The sequence below is a fragment of the Hyaena hyaena genome, unplaced genomic scaffold (genome assembly GCF_003009895.1).
Source record: "Hyaena hyaena isolate Hyena2069 unplaced genomic scaffold, ASM300989v1 scaffold_189, whole genome shotgun sequence".
NCBI lineage: Eukaryota > Metazoa > Chordata > Mammalia > Carnivora > Hyaenidae > Hyaena > Hyaena hyaena.
Window position 1 is genome coordinate 2,393,915 of NW_024080821.1, and position 26,108 is coordinate 2,420,022.

Sequence of the window (26,108 nt, forward strand, 5' to 3'; positions counted from 1 at the left end):
CTGGGAGAGGGCACCCGGAGGATACACTGCGGTGGGGGGAAGGGAAAGCTCTCACAGCAAGGCCTGCGGGGTGACGGGGATGTCCTACAGGGCTCACTGCTTCTTTCCATCGCTTGAAAACAAGTTCCAACATTGTCCCGATTCTGATTCTGGGTTTTGCTTGGATCCACGCAGAGGAAAACTCATTATCAGCAGCCCTAAACTATCAGAAATTAGCAGGGGAAAAATGTTTCTGTTCCAAAGGAATGTGCTAGTGTTAAAGACCACTATGTATCTAGAAACAAAGGAACCCTTTAACTAGCACTGCTGTCTTCATTTTCAGATGCTCTAAGACATTAAACAGTACCCGTGGTGCCATTTGATGGCCAATATCATGACGTGTGCATTCTGTGCACTGGGCTCTGTGCTTTACTTATGCTTAGCTCATTTAACCCTCATCCCAATCCTATGAGGGAGGGACATTATCATCTCTGATTTACAGATGACAAAATCAAGGCTCGGAGAGGTCAAACAGCTGCCCAAGAACACACAGCAAATAAGTGAGCGAGCCAAGGTTCAAACCTGGGTCTGTCTGACCCTAAACACGGGGTTCTAGACCAGGGCCACTAAAAGCAAGTCCACAGACCATCCACAAACTGTTAGTTATGGGTCCCTGGCAAGTGAAGTACAGGAAAAGAAAGTGAGGATTTAAAGACCTTTCTAGCAATTTGACATTGCCACAGCAACCCAGCATGTGGTGGTAGACTTGCCTCTTAGAACAACATACAGACCATTCAGACCCTGGCAGACTTGTGCAGAATGGTCATACTCATTGGGACCCTGTACCCATCCCTGAATGAATGAAAACAACCCATCCTTCACCTCAGCTAGTCGAAGAAGCCCTGTTCTTTTTTTTTTTTTTAATGTTCATTTATTTTTGAAAGAGAGACAGAGACAGAGTGTGAGCGGGGGAGGGGCAGAGAGTGAGGGAGACACAGAATCTGAAGCAGTCTCCAGGCTCTGAGCTGTCAGCACAGAGCCCGATGCGGGGCTTGAACCCACAAACCATGAGCTCATGACCCGAGCCAAGATTGGACGCTTAACCAACGGAGCCACCCAGGCACCCCAAAGAAGCCCTGTTCTAAAGTACTTCGCAAAGACAGGGGCCTATGGGATACTCAGACGAGCCCCCAGCCATCCCTTCAGTTGTCAGCTCGGCATGTGACACCGTCTAGCGTGGCACTTCTCAGACTCGAATGTGCACATGAACCCCGGGGATCTTGGTAAAATGCAGACTGACTCAGGCCGTCTGACGTGGGGCCCGAGACTCCTCGTTTCTAACCAGGCGACATGAGTGCTGTTAGTCTGGAGTGGACTTGAAACAGCGAGGTTCTAACGGCACAAGCACACCAGCCAGATGAGGATGGTGCCAGACACTTCACCTGACAAAGCCAGCCAACGACTAGCAAAGGGCACAAGAAGAGGCTCACCACTCGGGATTGGGCTCAGCTCACAGGCAGCCCTTGCAAGGCATCTTTTCCCACACCAGCCTGAGCCTGGGACACCCAGGGACCCTTTCCTCCTGAGTTGCACCAGCAGAAGCCCTTTCTGTCTTAAAGATTTGACTGAAGGCGGAGAGAAATAGCTCAGAAGAAGGTGCAGACTCTCAGAGGCGTAGCCCAGGAGGGGGGGGTCCCGGCTGCGCTGCGCTTACGGCCTCGCTCCGCTCTCCCAGAGTGCCAGCCTGTGGGCGTCTGGCAGCAGTGCCCTGGGAAAATTATCACATGCGCGTGTGCGGACAGCACTTTTTACTCCTTATAAAAGGATACTCACGTCTGCTCTAAGAGCTAAGAAATCTAATTAAGAGCTGAAAGCCTCAGAGGAAGGAAGGTAATGTGGGTCACCTTGGGAGGGCAAGAATGGCCCCTTGGTGGCCAGTCCCGCAGCCAGAAAGGGCCAGGAGCAGCTCTTCTCCAAAGAGGAATGGCCCCCACTTCCCTCAGGTGACCCTCCAGTTATATGTCCCACTCCCTGGAAATTCTTGACAAAAGAGACCTTACCTCCCTCCTTATTGCCAATTTCAGCCTCTCCTATTTCAACTTCTGGCACAAAGACTGAAGGACTGTGTCCTTATAAAAGGGACAATTCGCTGCAGACGGCCCGGAAGTTCCATTCATTCAAGGATTCACTTGTTTATGCAATAACATGATGGACTGACTGTCATGAGCCAGGACCATCAGGAAGTGGCAGACGGCAAGGACTCGAAGCCTTGCCTCACCTTCCCCAAGAAGCAGGGGGCACAGGAAAGAAGGGGCCACGCACGAAGCCGTTAACTACAGCAAAGGGCACTGCCTGTTCCTGGTGCCAGAGGGGAAGCGGGCAGCTTTCCCACACGCATGAGCTCAGGGAAAGCCAGCCCCAGAGCGGGACTGGACGGTACCGGCAGGGGCTCCTTCACTCACACAGAGGGACAGAGGCCTGAGGGTTACTGACACACCCAGCCAGCAGTCCGATGGGCTTGACGCCCCAACCAAAAGTCGCTCTGACCAGATGCAAGCCCAACTCCAGGCGGAACGTGGCTGAAAACCTCCTTCTACATCTCGGATGACCCTCACGAAGCCCCAAGCCTTTCTCTCTTGGCAAAAACCAAATTACTGGGGCGCCTGGGTGGCTTAGTCGGTTAAGCGTCCGACTTTAGCTTAGGTCATGATCTCGCGGTTCGTGGGTTCGAGCCCCGCGTCAGGCTCTGTGCTGACTGCCAGCTCAGAGCCTGGAGCCTGTTTCAGTCTGTGACTCCCTCTCTCTCTGACCCTCCCCTGCTCACGCTGTCTCTCTCTCTCTCTCTTTCCTAGAAATAAATGAAACATTAAAAAAAAAAAAAACAAATTACAGTCTCCTACCTCCACACTTGCCATGTGCTCTCTCCCTACACGTCCCTCCCACCTGGCTCCTTCCTGCCCAACCACCGGTCCTTCCTGCTCTCAGAATTCTGCTCAACACAAATCTCCAGAAGGTCTGGCGCGGGCACGAGAGCAAGGTTTCTTAACCTTGGGCACCACTGACATTTGGGACCAGATCATTCTCCGTGGAGGGGGTCTATCCTGTATATTGGGAGATGCTTAGCGGCATCCGGGCCTCTACCCACAAATGCCAGTAGCGCCCCAGGTATGCCACCCGAAAGTGTCTCCAGACACAACCAATGTCTTCTGGGGGACAAAACCAGCCCCATTTGTGAACAGTGCACTGTAACACTGGTGGTGCCTGAGGACCACTGGGGGAGCTTATAAAGCCCACCCATGCCAGAGCCCCAGCCCACACACGTTCTGATCCTGGTCTCAGATTCCACAAGCAAATAAGAATGTCTGTCGCTTTACAAGCCCTTAATGTTCTTTTTTTTTTTTAATGTTTTATTTATTTCTGAGAGAGAGAGAGAGAAAGAGAGACCCAGCGTGAGCAGGGGAGGGTCAGAGAGAGAGGGAGACACAGAATCTGAAACAGGCTCCAGGCTCTTGAGCTAGCTGTCAGCACAGAGCCCGACGCGGGGCTTGAACCCACGAACTGTGAGATCATGACCTGAACTGAAGTCGGACGCTTAACCCACTTAGCCACCCAGGCTTTTAATCTTTTAATGTGTTGGTTGGTTCATCCATTAGAATGGATCTCTCCAGAAGCATGAGCTGTATCTTCTTTTTTTTCTCTTTCTCCACAAAGGTCCGTGCAGTCCCTCCTATTTTGTGTTAATCAAAAAAGTTCGGAAAGTTATTGAGCCTCCCCTACTCCAACTTCAAATGAAGATCCCCTTCAAACAGCTCTAACTCCCCCCAAATTCAGCAGCTAATGACAAGAATAATTTATACCCTTCCAAACTTCGAGCGGAAGAGGGGACAGATGACATGAGGGTCCGTGAGAATCTAGCCACTGGATTTTGTCTCAGTGAGAACCCTTCATGCTGTCTCTTGGGTGTGCGGAAACTTGGCTGAGTGGCCAGGACGTCCACCTCTGTACATGCAACTTTGTGGATTCCCATCCCTCTTTTTTTTTTTTTTAACGTTTATTTATTTATTTTGAGAGAGAGCACACGAGTAGGGGAGGGGCAGAGAGAGAGAAAATCCCAGGCAGGCTTCACGGTATCAGCGCAGAGCTGGACGTGGGGCTCGATCCCACCAACCATTTGATCATGACCTGGGCAGAAATCAAGATTCAAATGCTCAACCGACTGAGCCACCCAGACGCCCCGATTCCTACCCCTCTGGACCAGAATGTAAAGTGTGACACCGGGCGTTGGCAGCAGTACCTGCCACTCCGGTCTACCATACAGGACACTGTTGTTCAAGACTGACAGTGGCTTGAAAATAATGTAAACAGGCTCAGAATGCATTGTCAGAACCTGAGCCTGAAAGGCTAGGATCTTTTCTCACACATCCCTCAAGGAGCCCCAGTAGGGGCTGGAGGGCTGACAGAGGGCTGGCCAACCTTAACAGTTAACAGAGTACTCAGGTCTGTGTCTGGCACCCCCTCCTCCCCACACCTGGAGCCGCTCCGCTCCTGCTGGCCGTGGCCTCAGACAAGGCGGCGTCAAGGGGAAAGATCGGGTCATAACCCCACCCTCCCCAGTGGAAATGCATTCATCGCTCATTTAGTAACCAACACACAGAGGATACCTTATAAATGATGTAGATGTTTCGTGAGCAGCCATGCGTCCTTCCTGGGGTTGTACACTTGGGAAGCTCAAAGACAAAATAAAGGGAGGGGAACCGGGGGCCATGTTCCCTCAAAGGCCATGAAGGCTCTTCAAGTTCCCAAGATCAGCCTTCTCACAGAAATTCACATAAGATGTCATACATAAGAATATAAATTGACTATGAGGTTACATTATGTATAATGAACGACTTAATGTTTTTGGTGAGATTATACTGCTTTGACAGTCATTGCCAACAGGATTTGCTTCCGGCGGGGGGGGGGGGGGGGGGGGGGGGGGGGGGGGGGGGGGGGGGGGGGGGGGGGGGGGGCTGGCTAGCTTGCTGAAATCTGTCTAGGGACTGCGGGCTTCCATTCTGAGGTCGCCAGAGGGATAGTGATGGTTTTGTTCTCAAGCTTCCTTCCCTCCCCTCAATTACACACACACACACACACACACACACACACACACACACACACACACACACACACTGTTGCCTGGAGACTGAATGCATTCCTGATGCTCACGCTTCTTTTCACTCCCCAGAAGCAGGAGCTTTGGAAACAGGGCCTCCAGGAAACCTGCCTCGGGCGGGGGAGACGGGGGTTGCGGGCGACACTTCCTCACTAGCAGGCCCGCCCCTCCCCGCCGCCCTCCCTCTCCTCGCAGGCCTGAAAAGCCGCAACGGGCTGGAACCGAACGGCCCCCGCGGGGAACAAGGTCCCCTTTGAAAGCCCGTGTTTACGCCGCCCCGGGCAGGGGTTGCCATGGCCACGGTGCACCCCGGGCAGGACACAGCAGGCCTCAGCGCCGGGACCCCTCTCCTGGGCTCCGCAGCTGCTGGAGGCGCTGCTTTTCCTCAAGTCCTCGGCTCAAAACCGAATCCTGAACGAAACGAAAGAGGATTAGGGCTCCCCCCGGCCCCCCAGCAGCCGAGCGGCCGCCTCCCCTCGGGGACTTCCTGGAGGAAGGCCGGCTACCCGCCCGCGCTCGGGGCGACACTGCCCGCCGGCCGCGTATGGGGTGACCTCTTCCTGTAACTCATTATTACCGCCGCGCCCCGCAGCCGAGCGGGACCGGCGAGGCCGGCCCCGGGCGCCTGGGAGGCCGCGGCCTGGATCCCGGGGCCGCCGCGGCGCGGAGTGCAGGGCAGGGCGCACCCCGGCCGGGTCAGGGACCTCCGCACCGCCGGCCCTGCACTCCGCCCTCGCCCCGCTTCCCCAGGACCCGCCGGAGCGAGCGCAGCGCCTAAATAAGTCAGCCCTCCAATTGCTCCGCGCGCAGAAGGCCGCCTTCATTTATCTGCAGCTCCCCGTCCGAGGTCTACAGTTTCACATCGGGCAGCACTGGAGCCCCAACCCGGGGTCCGCTCTTGCACCCAGAGCCTCCCAAGCCCCCGACACCCCCCACCCCAGGACTGAGAGGAAGGAGCGAATTCAACAGATTGCTGGAAGCAGACGGGGCGTGGGAAGCGGTGGGCGGTAGGCACTCCGGGGCTGTAAGCCTCACCTTGCACCCGGCAGTGCCCGCGGAACTGAATTAGTAGAAGGACCTGAGCGTCAGCCTGCTAGACCCGCCTCTGTCGGCGGCGTCTCCCCTCCCGGCCTCCTAGCCTCTCAGGGCTTCTGGCTGCACCTGGCCGCCACACCCCTGCACAGTCCTCGTGTTCATTCTAACAAAAAGGGCACAGAATTACCCGGCCATAGGTCCCTGCAAACGGCCAGCTTTGGCTTCTATTAATAATATTAGCTGATATTTTATGGAGCACTCACTTCACGTAATCCCCACCATAACCATATGAGGAAGGCACTACAAATCTCCTTGTTTCACAAGTGAGGAAACCCAGACTCAAGGAGGTAAAGACATTTCCCCAGCTCATACGGCTTAGCAGGGTGAGAATAAGGATTCGGACCCAGCTGTCTTAATTCCAGACTCCATGCCTTAACCCCACCTTGCACCAACACGCATATACTGCACTGTGGAATCTTCAGAGAACTAAGCCCAGAGAGGTGAAGTGACTTCCTTGTTCACAGTCACACAGCCAGCTGGGACAGGGTCAGACAAGGAACAAAGTGCCACAACCTGGGCTAAGTTCCTTTCCACATCACGGTTTCACCTACAGAAGCATCCATATTCAGGCAGGGGACAGCACACTCAAGATACTCTCTTTCACAATGTTATGGTCTGATGGCCTGTAAACCTCGCTTGGCCCTGGTCAATGCCCCAAGTCCATTCCCTCCCATCCAGGCTCCAGGTCCGTGACCTTCCCAACGCACAGCTCCTCTGCCTCTAGAACAGTTTTATCTTTTGTTTTGTGTTGTTTTGTTTTTTAAAGTGGGCTCCTCTGGCGCCTGGGTGGCTCAGTCGGTTAAGCGTCGGACTTTGGCTCAGCTCATGATCTCATGGTTGGTGGGTTCAAGCCCCACATCAGGCTCAGAGCCTGGCGCCTATTTCAGTTTCTGTGTCTTCCTCTCTCTCTGCCCCCCCCCCCCCCTCGCTGGCTCTCTCTCTCTCTCTCTCAAAAATAAATAAACAGGGGCGCCTGGGTGGCTCAGTCGGTTAAGCGTCCGATTTCAGCTCAGGTCATGATCTCACGGTCCGTGGGTTCGAGCCCCATGTCGAGCTCTGTGCTGACAGCCAGCTCAGAGCCTGAAGCATGTTTCAGATTATGTATCTCCCTCTCTCTCTGACCCTCCCCTCCTCACAGTCTCTCTCTCAGAAAAAAAAAAATTATAAAGTAGGCTCCTCTCTCACAGCATTACAACTCTCCCACCCCACTTCAGGGCAGCACAATCTCCGAGATTCCTAATGAGAAATCGCACACCAATAGGCCAGGGCACATTAATGTGGCACCTTACAGTTCTCAGTCCAAGCTCTCCCAACCAACTCGCCAGTCCTTGAACCAGCTGGGCATAGGCCCCTTTCTGAAGACCGCCTGCACCCCCATTCACAGGGGATGCCCCCCAGTCTTGGTGGTGCTGTACAGACCACGGCCTCCTGGTGCCAGCTGATTAGATGAACGGGGGACAGCTGGCGCAAATCTGAATCAAGTTTGTGAGCTACTATTCAGCCCTATGGTTACTGGGACCAGAACCGGCCTAGCTGGAAGCTGAGGGCCCATGACATCAGCACGCACACGCGGAGGCTGTGGTGTCCTGCACGGGCAGGCAACTCGGAGGCCAGGGTGGCTCCTGCCCTCCATGCTCCACTCCCTGGTGACTTCGAATAGCTCAAGCAAGGTTTCTGTTACTGGCTGTCAGGAGAGTCTGAAGAAAGAGACGGGCTGAGCGACTATCATTCTCCTTTTATAAAAGAGGAAGAGGCTCACAGAGATGAAGTGACTCAATGAAAGTCACAGGACCAACATGTAGTAAAGGAGGGGTTAAAACCTCTCCTTCGGTGCCATCTAAAACCTCCTCCCCTTAAAGGATTAAAGGAAGTGGCAGGTAAAAAAACAAAACAAAACACGGAAACTGTAGATAAGTGGATTAGGCCGGAGGCACTCCGATGGACTAAAGCCATAGACAAGAAATACAAAATCCTCGCCTTTGCACCCGGGAAGACAGCCCTTTGCCCCGCTATGTTTCCCAGCCTCCCTAGCGGTTAGGTTGAATCCATGTGAGTAGTTCCGGCCAATGAAATGGGAATGGAAGGAAGGGGTGTCCGTCCCTTGCAAGGCAGCTAGAAGCCAGGGACTGCTTCCATCTCCTGCAATAACTTCAGAAGCCCCAGATTTCAGCCGGCAGTAGCCCTGCTGAAGGGCATCAGACTCTCCATGAGCACAAATTAAACCTAGATGGTGTCCAGCCCCTGGCACGTCGGGGTTTGATTTACTACAGCACAGTCTAGCCTCTCCTGCCTGAAGCTCACAAGTTAGTCAAACTGGTGTGCCCTTCAGCACACTTGCCTGGTCTGCAGGATGCTGCATTTGTTTGTTTGACATTCATTTGCTTACCAAATACTTCTAGAGAACCAGTGCCAAGTGCTGTAATGGGGAGAGCCAAAAGGGAAAAAAAGATCCAGTCCCTCCCTTCAAGAAGCTCCTTATCGGGGCGCCTGGGTGGCTTAGTCGGTTAAGCGTCCGACTTTCGCTTAGGTCATGATCTCGCAGTTTGTGGGTTCGAGCCCCGCGTCGGGCTCTGTGCTGACTGCCAGCTCAGAGCCTGGGGCCTGTTTCAGAGTCTGTATCTCCCTCTCTCTCTGACCCTCCCCTGCTCACGCTGTCTCCCTCTCTCTCCTAGTAATAAATAAAAATATTTTTTAAAAATAAATAAATTAATTAATTAAAAAAAAGAAGCTCCTTATCTGCTGACCACACACCCACTCATGGACTTTTTTGAAAAAGAATAGTTCCACGGATGTGAAAGCAGCCCCACCCCTGCCCCCAGTCAGCGCCCGGCTACACCAAGCGCTGGGAAAAGGTAAGCTGCCAGGAGGCAAAGGCAGCTGGTCCCAGCCAAGAGCGAGTTCACAGCGAGTTTTCACACCCCGCTCGCTCCCAATTCCCCTCCTGCCAGCCTCGTGGCCACACACAAGTGCTTGCCCATCCCAGGGCACAACACAACAGAGACGGCATCAGGGAGGAGTCCCCAAGAGAGCAGGTGGCTGGGAGACACAGAAGTCCCCAAGAGAGCAGGAGCAGCAGAAGACACAACTCCTCTGCCCGCACCCTCCTCTGCAGCAGAAGGATCTCCTCTGGGAATCACCGTCCACTTCATTTGTTAGCCCCCATAAGGCTCCAACGACTAAGCTTTTCTCCCCTGACCCCACATAGTTGAGGACCCACCAGAGAAGTCATCGCTGTCCGGAACTGGTATCTGGCTACAGCCCCCTTTTTTTATGCCAAAAGTTAGACGAGAAGTTAGCTGGTAGGGTCGCCACATACAGTTGTGTGAGCTGTTCACTTCGCAAGGTGCCCATCCAAGGGGGCAAATGGGGCTGGAATCTAGCCTACGCTCTGCTTACCAAGCTCTGTCCCCAGAGAAAGGCTCCCTTCTTCTAGTTCACACAACGGTACCTGCTGTGTGCGGAAGCCACAGCAGCACAGGGGCCAGAGTTTCTCCATAAAGCCTGAAGGAGTCTGATGATGAGGACATGGGACTGTTCTATACTGGGCTCTCTCCCTCTGTGTATATTTGAAAATGTTCACAATAAGAGGTGGCTCCGTTGGGTGAGCGTCCAACTTTTGATTTCAGCTCAGGTCATGATCTCACGGTTCATGAGCTCGAGCCCCAAGTCGGGGTCTACACTGACAGAGCTGAGCCTGCTTGGGATTGTCTCTCTCCCTCTCTCTTTGCCGCTCCCCTGCCTCTCTCTCTCAAAATAACTAAACATTAAACAAAAGAAAGAGAAAAATTCCACAATACAAGTTTAAAACCAAAAACCATCCCAGTAAATGGCCGCGTTACTTGGACGAGTTACTTTACCCCTTAGCCCTCAGCCTCAGCTCCTGCTTCAACAAAGACAGTCCCTGGCTCATAGGGCTGATATAAGACTAAATTGAATTACTCAAGTGAAATGCTCGACTCTTACAAATGGGAGCTATTAACAGTGGTGGCTGCTGATGGCTCGGGCAGGAAGGAAAACGAGGCAAAATGGGGACAGAGGGACATTGTTGAGAAAAGCCAACGCTCTGGGAAATGTGTGCCATGAAGCCAGAGAGAGTCTGAAAACACGACCACCCTTTTAACATTGCAGGGGCTGGTGTGAGGAGCTTCCTTGCAACCCCTCCCTTCTGGGCAGACTTCACATTCCCCTGGCGGCCCCAGCCTCAGCTCAGAATCCAAATTAAGGTCCACAGAAAGGTCACAAAGAGTGGCTCAGAAAAGGATGTGTTACCCAGCAAACTCAGCAAACAGGGCGACGTGTGGGCGGGCAGGGGGTGCTCACACCTGCCTGGAAGAGTCCCGGCTGGAGTCCCAGGAGAGAACAATTGATCCCCAGAGGCGGCCCAAGGGATCAGGCTTTAGCACAAGGAGGGCCCCTGCCACCCTCACGTGCTGGGAGTAGAAGTAGCCATTCACATCCCCGAAGGCCAAAGGCTATTTTTGAATTGTCTAGTTTCCTGTAACGAATTTGTATGTTAATGTCTTCAAAATTATCACTGCTTTGTGTGAATTTCACCAGAGGTTTGTCATTTAAAAATGACACTTACACCCCCTATTCACTGCCCTTTAAGGCCTATTCATTCCCCAGAGCCTCACAGGGATGGGGGTGGCCAGGGCTGAGGGTGGCAGTGACAGGAAACCGGGAGCCCTTCCCAGAGCCCCTGGAGGGACCTCAGCCTTGGCCTGAACCTCAAGGCCCCGCATGTCCGCCTGGCCTCTGCCCGGGAGAGTTTCTGGTTTTGGTCAAATGCCATCCCACTCACTTGCTCTCCTTTCTTTTTTCTTTTCCAGGATAATAGCTAATAGGATGATTCATTCTCCCATTAAGTCGATTCATGAGAAAAAAGGAAGTCACCCAAGTTTCCAATCCTCTCGTCATTGAACACAAGCCACTCCGTAGCTCATCCCCATAAGTGCTTCATAGAAATCCAGTAACAAGGAAGAAATTCGCTAAAACGCCCTTCCTTCACCTTTCCTTTCGCGTCCCAAGGATTCACTATCCTTGGCAAGTTTTCTAAGTTTCTATAGCTGTCACAGCTGAGGGCTGAGTTGGGATTTAAAGCCAAGCTTCCTGATAAAATGTGACAGAAGAGGAAAAAGGCGCGTGGCTCTTAAAGCCACAGACGGTGCACACCCTCCTGGCAGATAGTAAAAATCCACCCAGAAAATGTCCTTCTCTGTCCCTGCGGCTCTCCTCAACTCTGTCCCAAACTTAGAAACAGCTGTTTCCCTATAACTCCAAAAACAGCTCTCATATGCTCCGTCTCCTCATTCTTTCCAACACTGTGATCTGTACACTTAATCTACCTCCAGGCTCAGCTTGTCCCTCCCTCAGCTCCTCAAATAAAAGAAGAGGGGCAGTCAAAGACTAAACAGTCCAACAGAACACAGCCCTCTTGTAAACTCCACCTACAGACTCTGCAGCCTGGCTTTCTGGGTTCGGATCCCAGCTCCTCAACTAACTAGCTGAGTGATCGTGGGTGAGGTGACCCGGCCCTCTGTGTCTCGGGAAAGTGGTGATAAGACTATACTCATATTGGGCTGAGGAAATAAAGTCATGTGCTTAAGAAGGCGGCTGGCAGGCGACAGGCATGCAATAAATTGTTATTACTGGACCATCACAGCAATCCTGCACGATAGGGATTATGATTCCCAGCTCTGTTGAGCGGATGTGTTCGACAGCCATTTGTTGTTGTGGGCGTAATAATAATTGAACCTCAAGAAAAGTACAAACGAAGAAGTTAGATGACCTGCTCAGAATGACACAGTCCATTCACGGCAGGGGTGAGACCGAGCCTCTGGTCTTGAGACTCCAAATCACACCCTGACGAGCTTCACACTTTCACACTTTTGCACGCTCCGTCCCTCAGGCACAGAAATTTGAGAAGAGCCATGGATCGGCATCAAAAACAGGTCCAATTCCGTCACCCCCAGAGAGTGGCACTATCTCACGGGAGTGCTGCAGGATTTGCCAAACAAGACTAATTTCCGTCTGTTTTCATATTCCAAGAAAACGTCCCAAAGAGGCCTTACAGGAGAAGGTGCCACCCCATCAGAGGTGTCAAAAGACCACTCACGGCGGAGGCTTGTTCCAGCCCCAACAGCGGTTCAGACTAAAAGGGCTCCCTCGGGAGGCTCCTAGGCTGTCAGCGATTTGCAAAAAAGGTCAGTGCAAATCATTTGGGAGCACATTTATGCAGGCCTGGCCTAAGCCATGTGGCCCTCTGCCAAGCCCACAGTTTTTTTAAAACATGCACTGTCTTCACCCTTGATAAATAGCAGCCAGGCTGCAGGAATATTTCCATTACGCCCGAAGGCCCGCTTGCTGCCACAACTCATCGAAATGGAGGTTTCCAGTTTGGGGAGAACTCTTCCATAAAAACATCAAAAAACACACCAACCTTTCCAGCAGAGGTAACAAAGCCGGCATTTAGGGAACCTCCAAACACAAGTCAAGGATATGTGTGGAAGCAAATTATTTGGGAAGCGTATGCTCACGCCCGAAGTCTAATTATATCTAATGAACGGATTGAGCCCATCACTTCTAGCTCCGTTGTGAACACTTGTTACGAGATTTCTACACATGCGCTTCCACAAATGCTCTTCGCATCGTACATCAAGCCTGACGAGGTCACCTTCTGGCCATGCTGGAGAGCTAGCAACCAAAAACGTTTCACACTGTCACCCTGGCCCTACTGCCGACCACCACATCATTTCACCAAATGATAATAAAAACAGCAACAAATGGCAGCAGCAACAGCAGCTGACGTGTAAGAAGAACTTAGAAACATGCTAAGCACGCGCTCAGGACTTAGGAAGGATCGGATCCTCGGGGCGCCTGGGTGGCTCAGTCGGTTAAGCGTCTGACTTCGGTTCAGGTCACGATCTCACAATTCGTGGGTTTGAGCCCCGTGGTGGGCTCTGTGCTGACAGTGCAGAGCCTGCTTCAGATTCTCTGTCCCCCTCTCTCTGCCCCTCCCCACCCATGCTCTCTCTCTCAAAAATAAAAATAGACAGTAAAAAAAAAGTAAAGAAAAAAGCATTTTATTCTCATTAGCCATTTTTAGGGAACTCTCATTGTGTGGGACAGAAAACCAAGATCCTGAGAGACTGAGTAACTTGCCCCCAAAACACAAGAGCCAATACAGAGGCTGCATTCAAATTCATGTTCTTAACCACACACCACAGGTCTTTTTGAGGTGCCTTAATGACCAGGATCACAAATTCTTCTAGGAACAGCCTGGGTGAGCTTAGAAATCCTTTCTGGCTTCAAAATTCAGTGATTCTTGGGCACCCAGGTAGCTCAGTTGGTTAAGTGTGGACTTCAACCTTGGTAATGATCTTGCTGTTATGAGTTTAAGCCCTGCATCAGGTTCTATGCTGACAGCTCAGAACCTGGAGCCTGTTTCAGATTCTGTGTCTCCCTCTCTTTCTGCCCCTTCCCCACTCGCACTCTGTCTCTCTCTCAAAAATAAATAAACATTAAAAAAATTAAAATTCAGTAATTCTCAAGGGCCAGCTGGGTGGCTCAGTCAGTTAAGCCTCTTGGTTTCAGCTCAGATCATGATCTCGTGGTTTCTGGGTTCAAGCCCCCTGTGAGGCTCCGTGCTAACAGTGAGTAGCATGCTTGGGATTCTTTCTCCCTCTCTCTGACCCTCCTCTGCTCGCTTGCTCTCTCTCAAAATAAATAAACTTTATAAATAAATGAAATTCTGTAATTCTCTCTTTTATTTATTTATTTTTAAAGATTTTTTATGGGCGGGGGAGGGGGGTGCCTGCATGGCTCAGTCGGTTGAACATCCAACTCTTGATCTTGGCTTAGGTCATGATCTTACAGTTCATGAGTTCGAGCCCCGCCTCCGGCTCTGTGCTAACAGCTCAAAGCCTGCTTGGGATTCTCTCTCGCTACCTCTCTCTCTCTGCCCCTCCCCCACTCACACTCTGTCTCTCTCAAAATAAAGAAATAAACTTAAAAAAAGATTTTGGAGCACTTGAGTGGCTCAGTCGGTTAGGTGTCTGACTTCAGCTCAGGTCATGATCTTGCGGTCTGTGAGTTCCAGCCCTGCATCAGACTCTGTGCTGACAGTTCAGAGCCTGGAGCCTGCTTTGGATTCTGTGTCTCCCTCTCTGCCCCTTCCCTGCTTGTGCTCTGTGTCTCTCAAAACTAAATAAAACATTTAAAAATTAAAACACAAAAGGTTTTATTTTTTTAAGTAATCATTACACCCAACGTGGGGCTCGAACCCACATCCCCAAAATCAAGAGTCACATGCTCTACTGACCGAGCCAGCCAGGTACCCCAGGGATTCTCTCTTGTAGAGATAAAATGAATTTATGACTTGGAGAAGTAAAATGCAATGATGCAGTGGGACTAAGACAGAATGAAACAGCTATCTGTGTGTATCTCCCCCAGATCCCGCCAACAGAGAGCTCCCAGTTTTCCAGGATAATGATGCCCCGTAAAACAACCAGATGGGCGCCAAAGCGTCTCTGGAAAACAGACAGCTTGAAGTTCCTACAGGATACCCCGACTTGCAAGGGTCTGCAAGTCCTCAACTGTCAGCTTGCCAACCTTAATTTTGACTCCTTCTTCTTCTTCTTCTTTTTTTTTTTTTTTAAGGAAAGTCAAATGCAAGAAAATGCACACAGCGGGGGCTAGTTTAAGAGTGCCAGGCTACGGTGCGCGTAGGCCTTGTGGCATACTTACACCTGTTCTCCTCTCAGGTCCGCACCTGCTCATGAAACCCCACCTGACGCAGGGGCCTCCCTGTGAGCGCCCAGCCCGGTGGCTCAGCTGTCAGGTACCTGCGCAACGCTGTGTCCTACGCGCACCTGCTGGTATCTGCACGCGCCCCCTCCCGCGCCACGCATCCAGTCCTCACACACAGACCCTCCATGGCTTCCGAGCCCGGCTCTGTCTTGCCAGGAGCTCCCTGTCCGGCCACCTTCCCGCTCGCCCACACACGGCCAGTGGGGAGGCTCTCTCCCAGCTCACCCCTCCCCGCGCTCACCCTCGCGCGCTGGCTCTCTCAGCTCCTGGCACAGCCTGAAACCGAAACTAATCTCAGACCTGAACAAAATGAAATCATTTCCTATGCCCGATCACCCTACATGACCACAGAAAATCTTCTCGCCAGGGCTCCAAACCAGAGCTCCGCAGAGGCAGCCCCTGGAATCTACTGCTTCCTTAACAAACAAGGGACAACAGGGTTAGAGGAGGTGGCAGAGTGGTTTCTGCCGCTGCTTTGTTTTAATTTGCATGAGTCCATTGAAACCGACCCTAGCAAGTGAAGCCCACCGCCCAGTATTTCAAAGCCACCGTTCAGCATCTGTTCATATTTGGCTCATTCTTTTTTTTAAATTTATTTATTTTTACAGAGAGACACAAGTTGGGAAGGGCCAGAGAGAGAGAGAGGGAGGGAGAGAATCTCAAGCAGGCTATGCACTGCCAGCGCAGAGCCCGCTGCAGGGCTCGAACTCACAAACCGTGAGATCATGACCTGAGCCAAAGTCGGACGCTTCACGGACTGAGCCACCCAGGCGCCCCTTGGCTCACTCTTAATCAGATTCTCTGAGAGCAAGCCTTGTTTCTCTTCGGAGATCTCTGTGGCCCGCTTGCTGAATGAAGTTTAGATCACTGTATCATATGCCCTTCCTCAATTTGAAAAACTCAGCCTTTAATTTTGTGCTAGGAACAATAACAAACCCAAAACAAACGAAACGAGCGGGTCACTGTAAATGAACATAATGTCAGCCCTTGATATTCTTTCAAAGAACTGTACGTTTTGAGGAAGATCCTAAAGTGTGTTTTGTTAACTCCCCTCGCCCCAGCATGCTTTGGGACACCTTTCTCTGTGGCTGTGGGTATTAGATAATGGTTCTACTGTCGGCCTCCGCTACGCAGAAGGGGAAGGACAAGAGCGCTGGCCCAACAAGTAAGCGTATGGTAGAAGAGTAGTAACTTCTGGAAGTTATTTGCTTTTCATTAGCAAAGTTCACCGAGGGCCCCGAATGTGCACCCAAAGTTCTTCTAGGTGCCAGGCCAGCAAGGGCACTCAGAAGACCCACTAACTCCGACGGGGAACGTCATTCTCAGAAGCATCTTCTGAGTGGTGCAGATGCTTTCTCTAGGACCAAGAGCCCCAAGGTCAACTCCTTGCGGGTTTCCTGCAGAGGTCTTCACAAGGCTTGGAGCCCGCCCAGTGGGCATTCTCGGTAAGCGTCCCCTCTGCCCGGGATGAGCGCAGGGCAAGACCACAGCTGCTGGGCAGATGTGCTTGTGTCTTGGCTCACTAACTACTGGATGAGCCACTCCGTGTGACAGTAGAATAAGGACTTAGGCCAGATTTGAGCAATCGTCTAGCTCAGAAATTCCAGCTCTTTTTACCCTCCTATTGCTGGGCTGACACAGACCTCAAGGGGCCTCTATTTCATCTTCCTGTCTCCAGATGGAAGCTCCGAAACACCAAGACAAATGAAACTTGTTCCCATTCCTAAAGACCTTCGGGGGAGGCCATTCCCCTCCGCTCCTATGAGTCACTTGTTCTCACATCTCACATTCTATCTGCAAGGAACGTTTTCCTCATACCTTAGTTGAGTCCTTCCTCCGCAGCTTACATTCATTTGCCTCTCATTCTGCTTCCAAGTTGGGAGAGACAAGAGTGAATCACTGTGCTCTAAGCAGTAACTTTTTTTTTTTTTTTTTAAAGTAATCTCTACACCCAAGGCGGGGTTCAAACTTACAACCCGGAGATCAAGAGTCGCATGCTCCAGCGGCACCTGGGCGGCTCAGTGGGCTAAGCATCCAACTCTTGATTTCCACTCAGGTCACGATCTCACAGTTCATGAGTTCGAGCCCCACATCGCGCTGACAAAGCAGAGCCTGCTTGGGAATCTCTCTCTCTCCTTCCTCTGCTCTCTCTCAATAAATAAATAAACTTTAAAAAAAAGGCTTGCATGCTCCATGACTGAGCCAGCCAGGTGCCCTTCTGAGCAGTAACTCTTAGGAGATTTTTATTTCTTCTTCAGCAAGTTCACTGCAAGCATGCTGTACAGGAGGTGACTCTTAAAAACCACAAAGACATCAAGGAAGCCAACTGCACTTCCCAGTTCCTGCCTCACCCCGGCCAGGGTGTTGCAGGATCTAGAAAATTTGGCCCTCGGTCCTAATCAAAGTTCACAGAGTGGGAGAGCGATGTCCCGGAGACAGTGGCCACCTGTACTCTCACTCGGCTCAAGTGCCCTCTCTCGCAGGCAGCCTCCGTGCCCCGGCGCTTCTGGATGGCAGGGCGGCCCCTCTGCGGCCCTTTGTCTCACTGCAGTACTTGCCGTGGAGTTCTGGGCTAACCTACCCGTCTCCCCTACAAGACCACAGGCATCTTGCAGGCAGCGGCCTCAATGACCTTTGTGCGGGGGGAGGGGGGTCAGCCCCAGCAGAGTGCCTGGCACTTGGCCAGCGGTTCTCAGCGGACTGAACACTCCAGGCACCTTCCAGTGAGAGGTCTGAATGTGGCCCGGGCTGCCCTTCTCAAGCAGAGCACGAAGCCCTTTAACCCCATCCCCACCATCCTCGCCTTACTCCACCCCTAGCCCAGAATTTCTCTAAGGATGTAGAGAACCAAGCCTCTTGGATTCAAATCCTGGCTCTACCACCTTCTAGCCATGTGACCTTGGACAAGTTATTTAACCTCTTGACGCCTCTGTTTCTTTTTTTAAATATTTTATTTATTTCTAGGAGAGAGAGAGAGAGAGAGAGACAGCGTGAGCAGAGGAGGGTCAGAGAGAGAGGGAGAAACAGACTCTGAAAAAGGCTCCAGGCTCTGAGCTAGCAGTCAGCACAGAGCCAAACACGGGGCTCGAACCCAAAAACCACGAGATCATGACCTAAGCGAAAGTCGGACGCTTAACCGACTAAGCCACTCAGGCGCCCCTTGACGCCTCTGTTTCTTAACTGAAAAACAAATCGGACATCTCGTAGAGTCATGTGAGCATTAAATGAGCTGATCCGTGAGAAGCATGTGGAACAGGCTCTGAGCCACAGCAAGTGCTGGAATTCGGCAGATCGGTTCCTTCCCAGGATCCCCTTGACCTCGCAGCTTCCACTCTTGTTTGCATATTGGGCCTGCCCCCCACCCCCCTAGACTCCCTTCCTCCAGGACCAATGTTAGCATCAACATAAAAATCATGCAACTCTCCTACCTTATAGCCGTCTCCCATCTCCCCTACTCTGATCAGCTTATTCTCTTACCCAAAGAGAAGGGAGAGTTGGTTCACAGTAGGGCCACAATGCTGAGTCATTCTGTACCCAACTAGCCTCTCTATCCTCACCCTTGACATTTCAGGCTCCCCATCTCCCCACCATGCAGTCCCCTTTGCTCATAATTTAAAAGTCTGAACCCACTTCATCCTACCCTTCCTAAAGCCAGCCACAGTCCTCAGACTGTAAAATCTTTACCAAAGATTTTCCTTAACAATAAGGAGCCTCAGAACATTAGCACTCATGAGCAGAAATAATAATAGTAATAACAGGGGCACCTGGGTGGCTCAGTCCATTGAGCACTGGCCTTTGGCTCAGGTCATGTTCGAGTCCCACATGGGGCTAGCTGCTGTCCGGGCGGGGCCCACTTCAGATCCTCCCCCTCTCCCCCTCCCCCACTGGCTCACGCCCTCTCTCAAAAATAAACATTGTTAAAAAGTTTTAAAAAATAATAATAGTAATAATAGCTTCTACACTAAAGAACATTTACTCTTTGGCATACACATTAGATTTCCTTCCACGCTTTCTAAAGCTGAGAGACTGAGGCACTTATAAAATCAGGGCAGAAGGCAGAGGCGGGGCTGGGACTCTAACTTCAGATCCCATGCTCTAAACCACAGAGCTAGGATACAAAAAGGCCCTAACTGCCGCCGGGGGGAGCAGGGTAGAGGGAGCTGGAACATTTTTATCCCACCAATCATTCCTCAAAGACACTTGGTGCCACCATAACAGAAATGAAAAGGCCACATTTTACAAGGGAGTTTATGTTTACAGGCACTGTTATAGCATGTGTCATTTATGACCTGTTTTAAAAATAATATGAGGGGCCCCTGGGTGCCTCAGTCAGCTGAGCGTCCGACTCTTTATTTCCGCTCAGGTCATGATCCCTGAGCGATTGGATCAAGCCCTGTGTCCAGCTCTGCACTGAGCGTGGAGCCTGCTTAAGAGTCTCCCCCGTCTTGGTCCCTCCCCCACTCACGTGCACTCTCTAAAAAAACCCTAAAAATTAAAAATAAGAGTAACAGCCACACGATTAGGAGTCCGTTATAACTGCTCTGACACATCAGATGCGCTCCCGGGAGGGCAGAGAGATCGGAGAAGCACTGAGTCACAATCAGCATCCTCAACTCACCAGTGCTGTCCAGGGCAGCAGCAGATGGACAAGCCATGGCCACTGAGGAATGTGACATTTTAGTCACTGCCACAGGACCCTTACATCTCACCAAGACAACTTCCAAGTCCCAAATTCAGGGGCTTGGACTACGGCATCTCCAAGGCCTTCTGTGGCTCTTCCTGTGAGCCTAGGAGCCCGTACAAGCCAAGGAAACGGACGCATCTCCTCCAGGCCATTTTGTATAGTTAGAGGTGACCCCTGTCTGACTGTGGCTTCCTGCCCTCAAGGCTTTAGGACCCTCCTGAGGCAATGTTGGAAGCTCTGAAGGAGGGAACAAGTGTGGATACAGCAGCAAACACTGTGCAGCTGGTAAGTAAAGCAAAATCCCCGTGAGCCACCACGGTCTGGGGGCACTTGAGCCTCAGACGGGCTTCTCAACACCACAGCAGAGACGTCAGAGATGGCAGCCCTACTAAAGGCCCTTCCAGATCTCCAGGAAGCGTAGATGCCATGAACACCCTAGCAGCCACACTAGGGCTAAGAAAGAAAAGGCAGGCCACGCCTCCTGGGGTGAACTGGGGTCGGAAACAACTTCCCCTCTGCCCCCCACTTGCCTTTTAAAGTCCAAAGGGATCTAAGGAACCTACAGTACCTAGATCCTGGCCTTGGACAACTAGGTCCCAAAACCCCTCAAGAGGGGGAGTGTCTTCACACTCACACTCTCCACGGAAGCTCCTTCCTCCGCCTCAAGCCCACCTCCCCAAGAATGAGCTGGGGTTCTCAAAGCGCCCGGCTCTCTACCCAGTGAAATTACATCTGCCCCCGCCCAGTGCCTAGAGCCTTCTCACCATACAGACAGCCCCTGGAGAAGCCCCCCGCCCCAGGCATCTGCCCCCATCCTCTGGCTAACTGTAGGGAGCTGGGCTCTGGTCCAGAGTTTCCAGGTCACCATGGCCACAAGCCCAAAGTTGCATGAGAAGGTCATGAGAAAAGACCTCCTGAGAAGTCTACTCTTCGCATCCTGGGATTATCCACTGACTGGTCACAAAGGAGGGAACCGTCTGAATGGCCTATGCTGGACCAGACTGTAGATCGGGGGTCTTCCAAGGGCTCCAGTTCCAAAGCGGAGGGTAACATCGTGACAGCGCGCACAACATGTGTCCCTGCACACGTGTACTTTTAAGACAGGAGGAGCTGGGGCTTGCACGAGATTCTCAAAGGGGCCCATGACCCCAACCTCTGGCCCCAAGTTCCCCCCGAGTCACATGACCGCTGTTGGGCCATCCTAGTCGTCCAGGGTCTCTCTCCTGTTTAAGGATGTGCCCAGCCCTGATGCACCCCTCGTGTTCCCTTGTCTCCTGCCCCTTCCAGCAGCAGAGAGGGCACAGGTGGATTTCAAACCCCCCTCCTGCACACACCCTTCAGCCTCCTGGTGACCTGAGCCAGGTTTCTCTCTCCATCCCAGAGATGCCACCCTCCATCCAAAATAGAGGTCCCAATGGCATTGACCCCTGACAACAGAGAGGGCCCAGTTTCACACTTGATCCCACAAAGGGGCCAAATCTCATGGTAAGATGACCTCTTCCGTGAGAATTCCTGGTGTCCCTCAGCTCCTTCAGGCATACGCGGCTGACTCCACCCAGGCGGTAGAGATGAGCGTGCCTGCCAAAGACAAGGGAGGAGAGGCCCAGAACGTCTCCCATGTCCTTTCTGACGGACCAGGTGGCTCAGGATGGTGCAGGGTAACCAACAGGCAGGGTTATTCCCACTCAGGGTGATGCTCCTGCCTCAGGCCAGTGGGGAGTGAGATGGTCCCCTTGCAGCCTGCACCACCTCTAGGACATCTTACCTCTAAACTCCCAGTCGTTCCCCTCACTCTCACCAAAATGCATGTACATATGTGTGTATATATATTATATTAATATATATTAATATAATACACATGCATATATACTAAAATGAATAAAATAAAGGACACTCTAAAACCTCCTTTCGCCTAAAACAAGTCCCTCTCCGGGAATTTAATTTCAGTATAAATTTCCTGCAGCCAAAACTTCTTTTAAGGAGAAAAGAACCGGCCAAGCCCGTGCTGGGTGTGAGGCAACAATGCCACGAGAAACTGAAGAGGAGGTAAAGAAAAAAACGCCAACCCCAACCCCCCCCGGAGCTTAGAGCCCCGGGCACACCGAGCCGGAGGGGCGGGGGAGCAGGGGCGGGGACAGTGCGTTCTGAACTTTCCCTAGCGAGCCACCGGGACATGCAGCTCCCAGGGGACCGGGTGGGACGAGAAAAGGCTGAGCCGACCTGTGACATCGGCGGGGACGGGAAGCCAGCCTCGCCTCCTCCTAAAAGGAGCTCTGCCCCCAGCAGGCGCCCCCCCCCCCCGACACCAGCCAGCGCCCCCAGGCTGGGGCGGCGCGGCGAGGGGCGCCCACACAAAAGGGGGAGCGGCCGGGGCAGGGGCTCAGGGCGGCGCCGGCTCGGGGAGGCCTCGCAGCCCATCCCGCCGCCGCCCGCCCGCCCGCGACCACCCCACGAGCCCCGCTCCCCGCCCCCCCTCCCGGTGCCCGCCCGCCCCTCGCGCCCACGGCCTGGGGGAGGAGGGGGCTGGGGGAGGAGGCGCGGGCCGCGAACCGGCGCACGCGGCTGGGGCGGCGCGAGCTCCCGGGAAGCCGCGGCGGCAGCGCCGGGGATCAAACTCGCGTCGGCTCCGGCCCGGCCCTCCCGGCGGCGCCACGGCGGTCGGCGCCCGAGAAGGTGGGGCCGCCGGGCCGGGGCCGGAGTCGGAGCCGGTTCGCGCGGGGGAGCGAAGGGAGGGTCTTACCGAGCAGCCGCCACGCGCGTCCGCTGCCCGCGGGCCGGAGGGGCCGGCGGGCGGGGGAGGGGCCGCGATCCCGCGCCGGCGGCGGTGGCGGCGGTGGCGGCGGCGGGCCCGGCGCGGCGGCGCGGCTGGGGCGCGGGAGGCGGAGAATGCGAGGCGAGGCCAGCTTCCTAGCGGCGGGCGGCGAGAAATGCAGCTGTCCCTGCGCGGCCGCCGGCGGGGCCACAAGTGGGGCCGCGCGGGGAGGAGCGGGGCCGCGGGCGGGGCGCGGGCCAGGCCGCGGCGCCCCCAGACCCGCTCGGAGGCCCGACCCCCTCCGAGAGAGGAGGGAAGCAGGAATAATGGGGGGGGGGGCGGGAGGCGGCTCAGTCGCGGGGCTGGGGGGCCCCGGGGGAAGGTTAGCGGGGTCCTCCCTGGGTCGCCCCCACACCAGCCGCCGGGAGCCCCCACCGGCGGGCCGGAGGGCGTGAGCTAGGAGCCTCGGTCTCCCCGGCTAATGGGGTGCGGGGCGTCCTGCCCCTCCCTGCTCGGGGACCGGCGCCGGGAAGGCGCTCCCAGAGACGGGCCGGGGTGGGGCGGGGACCCGAGCGCGGGGCTCGGAAGGCCACCTAAGAGCAGAGCTGCCCGAGCACATCTGGACCTGAGACAGCTGAGGTGTGGGGGAGGGGCGGTCCCTGGGAAGTTAGGGCTCCTCAAAGGAAACAAAGTGCTGAGGTCGGAGGAGGTGGGGGGGGGGGTCAGGAGATCAAAGCTGTTACCCATCACATCATCAGATACCTTCTGCCACCTCCCCATCTTCTCCCAGTGTCTCTGGTCACTTGGGGGGCTTCTGAGCCCTGAGAAAATCTCCACAGAAGAACTTGTCCAATACATGGGAAATCCGTCTTGACTATTCTTTGTCCATGTGGTTTGGCTTCAGACTTCAATGTGTGTGTGTGGGGGGGGGGGGCAGGCAGGTGGCGACGGCCCAGCATCCTGCATTGGAGAGGAGCTAGCTGCCTAGGAGACCTGAGGAGGGCGAGGTTCCAGCCCTGCCCCCCAGACAGCTCACACAGGGTCTGCAGCCTCCTCTTAGACAGCCTGCCTTAGAGGCCCACTTCCCCCTGGGCCCAGACTCCAGGGAATAGCCCCTCTCTCCTCTTCCTCTGAGGGCTTCCCCCTAGCTCTGTGGAGACAAGTCAACCTGCTCAGCCGCAGAGACATCTGATGGTAAAAACCACAAACCAAAGTGCCCCAGACACCACGTGTTTCTATGATTTGCATGTCAAGGAAAGGCTTCTGTAGCAAGTTGGGAACCCAAGAGGGGGAGAAACCTCAGAACCACACCCTCCTTGGGAAGGTCCAACATCAGGTTCCCATGCTGCTCCAGGGCAGGTGCCCAGACCCTCTGAGGGTCTCCTCTCCCACACCACCCCCCATTCTCCTTCACTTGGTGGTACATTCCATGGGGGGAGGGGACTTGAAATCTCAGGAAGTAGTCCCTAGACCCCAGATTAAAGACCCTTAACCTAGATCAACTGACTCCTGCTTCCCTGCTGGCTCCTGGCTCCTGTCCTGAAGTTGTAACTGGGAGTTTGGGATTGATCCTCCTTGCCAGTCTTCTAGATTATGTCATCACGTGTGTTACCTTATTCCAGCCCACAGTGGGGTTCACCTGCCACTTTTCTGCACACTTGCAAGATCCTTCTGCAGTTCCTCCCCGTCACCTGCGGAGCCCAGAAAAATGCATCCAGACTTGGAGATACTGCTATTTGTATTCGCCCTGAGTGTTCATAAAACCTTTTAATGTAATTAATATAGTCATCAACTGAAACCAGTCACTCGAATGGATGCTCTTCATTTGAAGGACACTTTCTTGGGCATTGCTAACTTACTCTTCCTTTCAGGGCTGTCTTTCTGGACGCTTTTCCTCAGACCCCTTCCCTGCCTCTGATACCCCGCCCCTCCCGCCTCGTAACCTCCCTCACTCCCACCACTATCTCTGAGCGTAAGTTCCCCAGAGGCTCCCAGGCCAGGCCTGCAGAGCCTGGACAACTCACAGGCAAGGAGGCTAAAATGGATCTCCGAGCCCTTGCCTCCCCAACCTCCTCCTCCTCCTCTTCGGCGGCTGGAACCCTCAGTCCTCAGTGTCCCTTGCCCTACATTCTGTTGGTTACCAAGTCCTGCTCCTTCCTCCTCGGCCCCGACCCCCACCTCCTTTCCCTGCTTCTGCCCTGGGTTGGGCCCCTATTGTCTCTGCTCATCTCAGAGGATGACATGTGCTTTCAGGCCCATCCCCACGCCCCAGGACACTCCATGGGTTCTTTCTTTCTCCCCTTCTCTCTGCTTCATACCTACAAACCTGAAGGATGCCCCCTTTTGACCGAGCCTGTAACCCTGCCCTGCCCTCAGGCCATTGCCCTGGTTCTCTCTTGCCCATTCCTCAATAACTCAATTGATGTCCTCCAAAAAGAAACCAGACATGCTGTCAGCTCCCTCAATCCCCATTGTATCCCGCAGTCTAGACCCTTCCCCCAGCATTCCCAGCACAGTTAACACCTTGAAATGACTCCCACGGCTTCCCACCTACTTTGTTTTTCTTCCTTTCTTCAGCCCCGGCCCCAGGAGCTTCCCCAGGGCACAGTCCACTTACCTTTTCCTTAAATCCACAGCTCCCAGGAAGTCCTCGCAGTGGGGCTAGAGTGGGGCGGGTACCAAGCGCTGATTGCCCCACTTACATGCTGCAGGACTTCAGGGCAGTTACTGAACTTTCTCTGGACCTGTTTCCTCACCTGAATTCGGAGCTCACAACAGTGCCTACCTCCAAGATTGCCGTGAGGTCTACACAAATCCACACCTGTGAAGTGCCCAGAACGCTGCCTGGCACATCAAAATGGTGAGCAACTGGTAGCGTCGTTACTGATGATAGTAGCGCCGCATGTGCCGTCAGTGGTCTGGGGTGACGACTCATTCTGGGGTCCCCACTCCCTCTCCTGAGCTCCTGACTGGAATGTGTAACTGCCATCGGGCAGGCTGGTGCAAAGCCACCTTACCTGCGGCGCGGCAAGCCTGGAACCCGTGATCTCCACATCCTCCTTTGCCAGAACTCTCTGTTCTGAAGCAGGGCACCTCCCATTCATCTGAGCTACCAAGTTCATGTGCTGCAAATTCAGGGCTTTCTACTTCCTGAATGTCTCTGGAATCTGCCCTTCTGCATTCCCACGGCTCTGGGCCCCGCCCCTTGTTCTGGCCACCAGGGTTCCTGCCTTTCCAGCCTCCTTCCCAGTGCTAGCAGGTTATATTCTAAAGTTTAGACTGGTGATGTCTCCGTCTTGTGAAAAGATATGGATGACTCCCCATTGCTTGAAGAATAAAATTTGAACTCTTTAGGCCCTTCCCAGCCTGCCCTTCACCTACACTCCAGTCCCTCCCCCGTCCTGTCCTTACCCCATGGGGGGCCATGCTAGGATAGTTAAGACCACTTGCTGTTCCCACAGAGCAAATGGGAAGGTGAGGAAAGCTTCTTGCCAAGTCTGTGGCTCTATTAGGCGCAGATAAATGGGAGCACATCTGCCATGTCCCACCTCTGCAGTGAGGCTGAGCTGTGGGGCTTGGGCTTGGGCTTGGGCTTGGAAAGAGGGGGTTCCATCTGGACCACAGGGAAAACAAGACGT

General features: G+C 53.6%; 1 protein-coding gene across 2 annotated transcripts in view; it reads right to left on the reverse strand.

Moving 5' to 3' along the window:
• The window catches only part of CUEDC1 (CUE domain containing 1), an 84,553-nt gene extending 58,975 nt beyond the window's left edge, over window positions 1–25,578 (reverse strand). Inside the window, exon 1 of one of the 2 annotated variants that reach the window (XM_039241172.1) lies at window positions 25,488–25,578. The gene's annotated coding sequence lies outside the window, so the exon portion shown is untranslated. Of the gene's footprint in view, window positions 1–22,458; window positions 22,532–25,487 lie in introns of those variants that run through there. The other variant, XM_039241171.1, reaches the window with a different exon arrangement.
• Window positions 25,579–26,108: the final 530 nt, after the last annotated feature.